Genomic DNA, 11,378 nt, shown 5'->3' with positions numbered 1-11,378 from the left:
TGTACATGTGCACACCTGGGCGAGCAGCTGCGCGGACCGTGCAGTTCTCATGTGTAATGTACATGTGCACACCTGGGCGAGCAGCTGCGCGGACCGTGCAGTTCTCAAGGACCTGTATGGTCGCTGTAGGTTTCGCTTGGATGTGTTCTTGACATCAGTGGTTAATTATCCTATATTTCTTTCCGTGTCCAGAGCAGAAGGAATTTAGTCTGTAACGACATAATGAAAGTATACTTGTATTTTATTATTCTAGTGTAAATTAAGAGCAAGGATGATTAATTTGAGGAAGAGTTAATATAGGTTTGCATGTTTTTGCGAAAGTTAACTTATCCACATGTAGCTAGTATAGGACAATTTTAAGCTTCGGTATCTGATTTTATATGTAGGTAATAGTGGTCATATTTGTTATATTGTAATGTTATTCGTTAATGTTTCAATATCTAATGTAACGATTTTTCAGTTATTGTTCATATATTGTCATCTTTAGGGTTTTTCCTTTTGTCTATTGTCTATTGTTGGTTTTAAATAAAATAAAAAAAAAAAAAATCCTCCACTCGGCACTGTATGCAACTGTATGCATCCTTTATTATTACGTTTTAAGTCGATTTATTAAAGTACTGTTGATACTTACCCCAGACGTACCGATAACTTGGGATTAACATAATATTTTCAAATTCAAAGTTTATTCTTTATAAGGATTACAATGCTGAGTTTACAGGAATTTGGTTATTGTGTGGTTTACATGTAGTAAAATTGTGATTACAGAGTGTACCACTAGAACGCTAGGCATGGCTAGGCATTTCGGGCATACTTAGTTTTATTCTTAATTGTAAAATATTACAAATTATGAGGTAAGTTGGTATTATGGCTAAGTGACTAAATTTGATGGGATCGACACCCCTGTGAGACAAGGTTCGTGATATTCTCGAGCGGATTAGTTCAGAGCCTTGTCTCCGCCAGTGGTGTTTACACTGTACCAGTGGTGGGTTGTGTTGTGGTGTCTCGGGGTGGGGGTCTCTAACACCCCTACGTGTTTAGTGCCTCGCCAGAAATATAACGATAATATACGTGTGTGAACCAAGAGAAAAGAAACGTAATTCCGTGAGAGTGACGGTTGCTACAGCGACGCAAGAAATGCACAAGAAGGCACAATACCGTGGCTGGAACGACACGCCAAGAAAAGGTTAGTGTTGGGTATGCTACGAGTTGCCCCATCGAGTATAGCAATACAATTTGATGAATTGCATTGCTCTGTGACCCTGGTGGGTTTAGCGCATAGTTTTAATTATTATAATAATGATGAATTAGATACATATGCAACATGTTGGTATCTGTATTTGTTGACGTTTCGTCATCCATTGGTTTTATCAGTACAAGACTTGAACTATAAAAAGACGAGGTAATTAGTCCTTCAGTCGTGGAGTTAGTTATGAACAAAGTCTTCAAGACTACGATGAACCTCGTAACAAGAGGCACAAATGTTCATATGTTGTGGCCTCAAATACAACAGGAGGGGTTGGGGAGTGGTGTATAGTGAATAGGAGGAGGGAGTATAGTGAATAGGAGGAGGGTAGTATAATGAATACGGGGAGGGGGTATAGTGAATAGGGGAGAGGGGTATAGTGAATAGGGAGAGGGGGAGGGGGGTATAGTGAATAGGGAGAGGGGGAGGGGGGTATAGTGAATAGGGAGAGGGGGAGGGGGTATAGTGAATAGGGAGAGGGGGAGGGGGTATAGTGAATAGGGAGAGGGGAGGGGGTATAGGGAGAGGGGGAGGGGGTATAGTGAATAGGGAGAGGGGGAGGGGGTATAGTGAATAGGGAGAGGGGGGTATAGTGAATAGGGAGAGGGGAGGGGGTATAGTGAATAGGGAGAGGGGGGTATAGTGAATAGGGGGAGGGGGGTATAGTGAATAGGGAGAGGGGGAGGGGGTATAGTGAATAGGGAGAGGGGGAGGGGGTATAGTTAATAGGGAGAGGGGGAGGGGGTATAGTGAATAGGGAGAGGGGGAGGGGGTATAGGGGGAGGGGGTATAGTGAATAGGGAGAGGGGGAGGGGGTATAGTGAATAGGGAGAGGGGGGTATAGTGAATAGGGAGAGGGGAGGGGGTATAGTGAATAGGGAGAGGGGAGGGGGTATAGTGAATAGGGAGAGGGGAGGGGGTATAGTGAATAGGGAGAGGGGAGGGGGTATAGTGAATAGGGAGAGGGGAGGGGGTATAGTGAATAGGGAGAGGGGAGGGGGTATAGTGAATAGGGAGAGGGGAGGGGGTATAGTGAATAGGGAGAGGGGAGGGGGTATAGTGAATAGGGAGAGGGGAGGGGGTATAGTGAAAGGGGATAGGGGGAGGGGGTACAAAATGTCTTAGCAAGGATATATCGTACATAAAAAGAATTTAAGAGAGAGAAAATACTAATAATTTTTGAAGGAGAGCAGTTAATTAAGGTTCCTAGGAATAACACTAATAGACGCAAATATTACAAGCGTTTATCAGACTGATCATCGGACAGACACGATCCGATGGTCAACATTATCTGAGCGGACTTATTTTCAGTCATTTCTGACAGTGTATTCACCTCAGTAGTTACAAAGTGTGGTACTGCATACTTGTGGGTGCACCTGAACCCAGAGACATTTTTCATGATGTCCCATTTGAAGCCAAAGGTATTTTTCATTACTGTTAACTTAACATATAAACTTATCTCAGGTTCGTAAATTCTATAATGCCAGCAGACACTTCCCACCTTTTCAACTCTCACTGATGACTCGGCTTTGTGGCTTATACAATAGTGATTTTTTTTTTTTTTGGGGGGGGGGGGGGTTATTTACTTTCAAAAATTAAATAAACGTCTTGGAATACTTGTTCAGATGATTATATGGACGTTCAGATATTTTCTATGTTATTGCTAAACAGCAGGAAAAGCTATTCTTTCTACCCCCTTCCACACACACAAGCATCACTACCACACATACAAGCATCAGTACCACACACACAAGCATCACTACCACACACACAAGCATCAGTACCACACACACAAGCATCAGTACCACACATACAAGCATCACTACCACACACACAAGCATCAGTACCACACACACAAGCATCAGTACCACACATACAAGCATCACTACCACACACACAAGCATCAGTACCACACATACAAGCATCACTACCACACACACAAGCATCAGTACCACACATACAAGCATCACTACCACACACACAAGCATCACTACCACACACACAAGCATCACTACCACACACACAAGCATCACTGCCACACACACAAGCATCAGGACCACACACACAAGCATCACTACAACACACACAAGCATCACTGCCACACACACAAGCATCAGGACCACACACACAAGCATCACTACAACACACACAAGCATCACTGCCACACACACAAGCATCACTACCACACACATAAGCATCACTGCCACACACACAAGCATCACTGCCACACAGACAAGCATCACTACCACACACACAAGCATCACTACCACACACACAAGCATCACTGCTACACACACAAGCATCACTGCCACACACACAAGCATCACTGCCACACACACAAGCATCACTGCCACACACACAAGCATCACTGCCACACACACAAGCATCACTGCCACACACACAAGCATCACTAACACACACACAAGCATCACTAACACACACACAAGCATCACTGCCACACACACAAGCATCACTACCACACACACAAGCATCACTGCCACACACACAAGCATCACTACCACACACACACAAGCATCACTACCACACACACAAGCATCACTGCCACACACACAAGCATCACTGCCACACACACATGCATCACTGCCACACACACAAGCATCACTGCCACACACACAAGCATCACTGCCACATACACAAGCATCACTACCACACACACAAGCATCACTGCCACACACACAAGCATCACTACCACACACACAAGCATCACTACCACACACACAAGCATCGCTACCACACGCACAAGCATCACTACCACACGCACAAGCATCACTACCACACGCACAAGCATCACTGCCACACACACAAGCATCACTGCCACACACACAAGCATCGCTACCACACGCACAAGCATCGCTACCACACACACAAGCATCGCTACCACACGCACAAGCATCGCTACCACACGCACAAGCATCACTACCACACGCACAAGCATCACTGCCACACACACAAGCATCACTGCCACACACACAAGCATCACTACCACACACACAAGCATCACTGCCACACACACAAGCATCACTGCCACACACACAAGCATCACTGCCACACACACAAGCATCACTGCCACACACACAAGCATCACTGCCACACACACAAGCATCACTGCCACACACACAAGCATCACTGCCACACACACAAGCATCACTGCCACACACACAAGCATCACTGCCACACACACAACCATCACTGCCACACACACAAGCATCACTACCACACACACAAGCATCACTGCCACACACACAAGCATCACTGCCACACACACAAGCATCACTGCCACACACACAAGCATCACTGCCACATACAGAAGCATCACTACCACACACACAAGCATCACTGCCACACACACAAGCATCACTGCCACACACACAAGCATCACTAACACACACACAACCATCACTGCCACACACACAAGCATCACTACCACACACACAAGCATCACTGCCACACACACAAGCATCACTGCCACACACACAAGCATCACTGCCACACACACAAGCATCACTGCCACACACACAAGCATCACTGCCACATACACAAGCATCACTACCACACACACAAGCATCACTGCCACACACACAAGCATCACTGCCACACATACAAGCATCACTACCACACACACAAGCATCACTGCCACACACACAAGAATCACTACAACACACACAAGCATCACTACCACACACACAAGCATCACTACCACACACACAAGCATCGCTACCACACACACAAGCATCACTACCACACGCACAAGCATCACTACCACACACAAAAGCATCACTACCACACACAAAAGCATCGCTACCACACACAAAAGCATCGCTACCACACGCACAAGCATCACTACCACACGCACAAGCATCACTACCACACACACAAGCATCACTGCCACACGCACAAGCATCACTACCACACACACAAGCATCACTACCACACACACAAGCATCACTACCACACACACAAGCATCACTACCACACACACAAGCATCACTACCACACACACAAAAGCATCACTACCACACACACAAAAGCATCACTACCACACACACAAAAGCATCACTACCACATGCACAAGCATCACTACCACACACAAACATCACTACTCCACACAAAAAATCACTACCCCACACAAAAATCACTACCCCACACACAAACATCACTACCCCACACACAAACATCACTATCCCACACACAAACATCGCTACCACACACACAAACATCAATACCTCACACACAAACATCAATACCCCCACACAAACATTACAACACACACAACATCGCTACCGCATACACAGACATCACTACCACACAAACATCACTACCACACACAAACATCTTTAGTCACAAACATCACTAATCACAAACATCACTACCACACACATACATCACTACCACACACATCACTACCACACACATCACTACCACACGCACAAGCATCACTACCACACGCACAAACATCACTACCCCACACACAAGCATCACTACCACACGCACAAACATCACTACCCCACACACAAGCATCACTATCACACGCACAAACATCACTACCCCACACACAAAAATCACTACCCACACAAAAATCACTACAACACAAACATCACTACCCCACACACAAGCATCACTACCACACGCACAAACATCACTACCCCAAACACAAACATCACTACCACACACACAAACATCACTACCAGACACAGAAACATCACTACCACACAGAAACGTCACTACCACACAGAAACATCACTACCACACACAGAAACATCACTACCACACAGAAACATCACTACCACACACACAAACATCACTACCACACACAATCACTACCACATACACAAACATCAATACCCCACACACAAACATCACCACACACAGAAGCATCGCTACCGCATACACAGACATCACTACCACACACAAACATCTTTAGTCACAAACGTCTCTAGTCACAAACATCACTACCGCACACAAATATCACTACCACACGCAAACATCACTAGTCACAAACATAACTACCACACGCAAACATCACTAGTCACAAACATAACTACCACACGCAAACATCACTAGTCACAAACATAACTACCACACGCAAACATCACTAGTCACAAACATCACTACCACACACACAAACATCAACTATAACACAAGCACCACTACTAAACACAACATAATCATCAATAGATCACCCACATGATGTACATTCTAAGCTCACTATATTTCATGTTAATATGGTAAATAAGTTAACTCTGTAAAGTGTGTGAACCTTAAAGAAAGAAATTCCAAGATGAAGTCAAAAGGACATCTTTCAGCAAAGAAGCTGCGTTCACGGGAAGTTCCTCCGCCTGGGACTAGGCGGAGCGCCAGGCTTTCTAAAAAGCAGTTGCTCGCCTCGTTTAATTCCAAGCCCTAAGTGACAGGGAGAGGAACACTCTTTCTCTATCTGAAGCCAGCACCAAGGCTCGTTCCTCTACCAAGATTCCACTCTCTCCCTACCATCCACTTGCAGGATCACAAGCATCTTCCCGTCATCATCAACAACAAGCATTGTGTAATGTATGTGGACTCTGGCGCCACCAGTTGCGTGATGAAGTAAGATATGGCTGGTGAAGTAGGGCTTCTCGAGATGCCTTATGACTTGGTAAGATACAATGTCAGCCTGTGGAGAAGCAAAAGATAATTAAATTTACGAAAAGTAAAAAACGTCCAAGTTCGTCTAGAAAATGGAATGGAGATTTATTTAGACATTTTTATCTTCCCCATCGAAGTCACGGATGAATACTTGTCAAAAATATTCTTTGACAACAAGACAATGCGCCGCTATCGTATTGTGTAGTCTTTCACCAAAGCCGTCTCCTCTCTGCACTTCAAGACTCCAAATATTCAGGGCAATCAAAACAGCCGAGGTTTAAAAGATGTGCAATACGTGTTGTCTGGACACATGACAGCCAACTTACAGGAACCCAGAATGAGCATTCACGTTGACAGTGGTGCTAATAATTTTTATATTTCCAAAAGGTGCCTAAAATAGAAACTGAATATGAAGGAATGTCCCAAGAGAGTGAGAATCTACTTAGACGAGAAGCACTCTGTCGTGTCTGATTCACTTATCGTAAATCCCACGGATGATTTCGACTTCGTCATGGGCAGACGCATGTTGGAGGAGAACAGTTGCTGCTTTGACTACTCTTCTTGTCTTATTTACTTATAGTCAAAAGAAAACACTTTCGTAGCCAAATTGGAAAAAACTTTAATTGTTTGAGAAGTATTTGTATAACCTTTGGAGAATGAATAGGAAGTAGCTTAACTGAGAATCTCCTATATACAAAGTAGAAGATAAGTCCGTACAACACGCAGTCTGTTTACAACAGTAGTGCGCTTACTGGAATTAATAATAATTGAGACAAGAGCGACATTGATAAACATCATGTGAGTAATAAGTCAGAATAGTACTTAACACTGCCATCTCCCCACACACCTTCCTCTACTGATGTTCCTTCAGCAACACGATGCTGTGCCTGCCTTTGCATTCTGCCCTCTCTCACCGCCTCTGTGCCACAATTTAATACATATAAATTGTGTGCAAAGTCGGTTGTTGCTTCTAGACACGATAGAACTGGCGAAGACATGTGTCATCGGAGATTTCTTGCGCCTACCTTTAAGCAACTTATTTCTAATAGCGACAACAAATGGCACTCGTCGTGGAAGTAAACAAATCACAACTGATCACTTTGACATTCCTGCTAATATCCTGCAGAAGAAATCCCTCTAATCTCAATGGTGTTTCCTGGACATTATTAAGCACAGTGATGCTATGTTTATCGTGTTTTATGTACAAGCTAAGTCAGTATACTTGTCTCCTCAGTGAACACTTTAGTCATTGCAAAGACAGGTAGTTGGAAGTGTCTTTATTAAGCATTTATTTAATAAGCCTACCAATGTTGTTGCACAATACATATTATTACAAGCAAGCTACTGTTTTGCATAAGTTTACCTTTCATTGTAATACTGGCCATTCCAGATTTCTGATAAGGTATTAAACCATTGAAATGCAAAAAATACTGTCTTTTTCTCATCGGGTGTGGGGATTTTCTCGTCAGATGTTTTTAAATGTCTTTTTTTTTCTTTTTGCTTCAGCAGTGCCCCCCAGCCATTTCAGTTAATTAGTGCTGCTCAATTAGTACTTATCTTCGCAATGCCTGCTGTTCTCTCAGCTTATTGGTGCTAATAAGTGCTTTTGTTACCTCCATTCTGCTGATAATTCATTCCCTAATTGAAGGTTTTCTTTTTTTAACGCAAGTGCTCAATCTAGTGTTCAGTTTCGTTTATTAACTTTTTATTTATATATTTTGTACAGTGCTAGTTACTTATTTTGCTGACCTTGATGCATGTGTAAACACTGGGATATTACCTGTTGATTACTCTGTGCATCTGTAGTACCTGTGTGCTTTATTTTGTCGGGACTGTTTCAAAGGTGCATCTGTGCACCTTTGATTTTCTTTTATACAAATGCGTGTGTGTGTGTACTCACCTAATTGTACTCACCTAATTGTGGTTGCAGGGGTCGAGACTCAGCTCCTGGCCCCGCCTCTTCACTGATCGCTACTGGATCCTCTCTCTCTCTGCTTCCTGAGCTTTGTCATACCTCTTCTTAAAACTATGTATGGTTCCTGCCTCCACTACTTCACTTGCTAGGCTATTCCACTTGCTGACAACTCTATGACTGAAGAAATACTTCCTAACGTCCCTGTGACTCGTCTGAGTCTTCAGCTTCCAGTTGTGACCCCTTGTCCCTGTGTCCCCTCTCTGGAACATCCTATCTCTGTCCACCTTGTCTATTCCCCGCAGTATCTTGTATGTCGTTATCATGTCTCCCCTGACCCTTCTATCCTCCAGTGTCGTCAGTCCGATTTCCCTTAACCTTTCCTCGTACGACATTCCCTTGAGCTCTGGGACTAGCCTTGTTGCAAACCTTTGTACTTTCTCTAACTTCTTGACGTGCTTGACCAGGTGTGGGTTCCAGACTGGTGCTGCATACTCCAGTATGGGTCTAACATACACAGTGTACAGTGTCTTGAACGATTCCTTATTAAGGTATCGGAACGCTATTCTCAGGTTTGCCAGGCGCCCGTATGCTGCAGCGGTTATTTGGTTGATGTGTGCCTCCGGTGATGTGCTCGGTGTTATGGTCACCCCAAGGTCTTTCTCCCTGAATGAGGTCTGTAGTCTTTGTCCACCTAGCCTATATTCTGTCTGCGGTCTTCTTTGCCCCTCCCCAATCTTCATGACTTTGCATTTGGCTGGATTGAATTCGAGGAGCCAGTTACTGGACCACATGTCCAGCCTCTCCAGGTCTCTTTGCAGTCCTGCCTCATCCTCGTCCGATTTAATTCTTCTCATCAACTTCACGTCATCTGCGAACAGGGACACTTCAGAGTCTATTCCTTCCATCATGTCGTTCACATATATCAAAAATAGCACTGGTCCTAGAACTGACCCCTGTGGGACCCCGCTCGTAACAGGCGCCCACTGTGATACCTCTTCACGTACCATGACTCGTTGCTGCCTCCCTGTCAGGTATTCCCTTATCCATTGCAGTGCCCTTCCTTTTACGTGTGCCTGATCCTCCAGCTTCTGCACTAATCTCTTGTGGGGAACTGTGTCAAAGGCCTTCCTGCAGTCTAGGAAAACGCAATCTACCCAACCCTCTCTCTCGTGTCTTACTTCTGTTACCTTGTCATAAAACTCCAGGAGGTTTGTGATACAAGATTTGCCTTCCATGAACCCATGCTGGTTTTCATTTATAATCTTGTTCCTTTCCAAGTGTTCGACCACTCTCCTCCTGATAATCTTCTCCATGACTTTGCACACAATACATGTCAGTGACACAGGTCTGTAGTTTAGTGCCTCGTTTCTGTTTCCTTTCTTAAATATGGGGACTACATTAGCTGTCTTCCATTTCTCAGGTAGTTGCCCAGTTTCAAGGGATGTGTTGAAGATTGTGGTTAGAGGCACACACAGCATCTCTGCTCCTTCTCTAAGGACCCATGGGGAGATGTTGTCCGGTCCCATCGCCTTTGAGGTGTCAAGGTCACTTAAGAGCTTCTTCACCTCCTCCTCAGTTGTTCGTATGTCATCCAACACTTGTTGGTATATTCCCTCTTGATGTTCCCTTCTGTGCTGTCTTCCCACAGCCCTTCCTGTCTCTACTGTAAAAACTTCCTTAAATCTCCTGTTCAGCTCCTCACATACCTCCTGATCATTTCTTGTGAGTTCTCCACCTTCTGTCCTTAATCTGATCACCTGGTCTTTGACTGTTGTCTTCCTCCTGATGTGGCTATACAACAGTTTCGGGTCAGTCTTGATTCTCGATGCTATGTCATTTTCATACTGTCGCTGGGCCTCCCTCCTTACCTGTGCGTACTCGTTCCTGGCTCTGCGACTTATCTCCCTATTTTCGTGTGTTCTCTGCCTTCTGTACTTTTTCCATTCTCTATTGCACTTTGTTTTTGCCTCCTTACACCGTCGGGTAAACCAGGGGCTTGTTCTGGTCTTCCCGTTGTTACTGTTGCCATTGGGAATGAACCTTTCCACTGCCTCCTTGCATTTTGTTGCTACATATTCCATCATTTCATTTACTGGCTTTCCTGCCAGTTCTCTGTCCCACTGGACCTCCCGCAGGAAGTTCTTCAACCCTATGTAGTCCCCTCTTTTATAGTCAGGCTTTTCCCATTCTACTCCTGTTATTCTCTCCACTTGCAGCTCTACTATGTATTCAAAGCACAGAACCACGTGGTCGCTAGCTCCTAGGGGACTCTCATACTTGATGTCCTCAATGTCTGAGCTGCCCAGGGTGAACACAAGGTCCAATCTTGCTGGTTCATCCTCCCCTCTCACTCTGGTAGTGTCCTTAACATGTTGGTGCATGAGGTTTTCCAGCACCACGTCCAACATCCTGGCTCTCCATGTTTCGGGACCCCCATGTGGCTCCAGGTTTTCCCAGTCAATCTCCCTGTGGTTGAAATCCCCCATAACCAGCAACTTTGCTCTGCTGGAGTGAGCTCTTCTTGCCACCTCAGCAAGTGTGTCCACCATTGCTCTGTTGCTCTCTTCATATTCCTCT

General features: G+C 44.8%; 1 protein-coding gene across 1 annotated transcript in view; it reads left to right on the top strand.

Annotated features, from left to right (window-relative positions):
* Positions 1-959: 959 nt before the first annotated feature.
* LOC128702608 (pupal cuticle protein 36) overlaps positions 960-11,378 on the top strand; it is a 36,820-nt gene continuing 26,401 nt past the window's right edge. Inside the window, exon 1 of the mRNA XM_053796919.2 lies at positions 960-1,183. The gene's annotated coding sequence lies outside the window, so the exon portion shown is untranslated. The remainder of the gene's footprint in view (positions 1,184-11,378) is intronic.

Source organism: Cherax quadricarinatus, chromosome 79 (assembly GCF_038502225.1).
Source record: "Cherax quadricarinatus isolate ZL_2023a chromosome 79, ASM3850222v1, whole genome shotgun sequence".
Classification (NCBI taxonomy): Eukaryota; Metazoa; Arthropoda; class Malacostraca; order Decapoda; family Parastacidae; genus Cherax; species Cherax quadricarinatus.
Note: the sequence above shows the minus strand (reverse complement) of the source record. Positions and strands in the feature narration are given on the sequence as shown.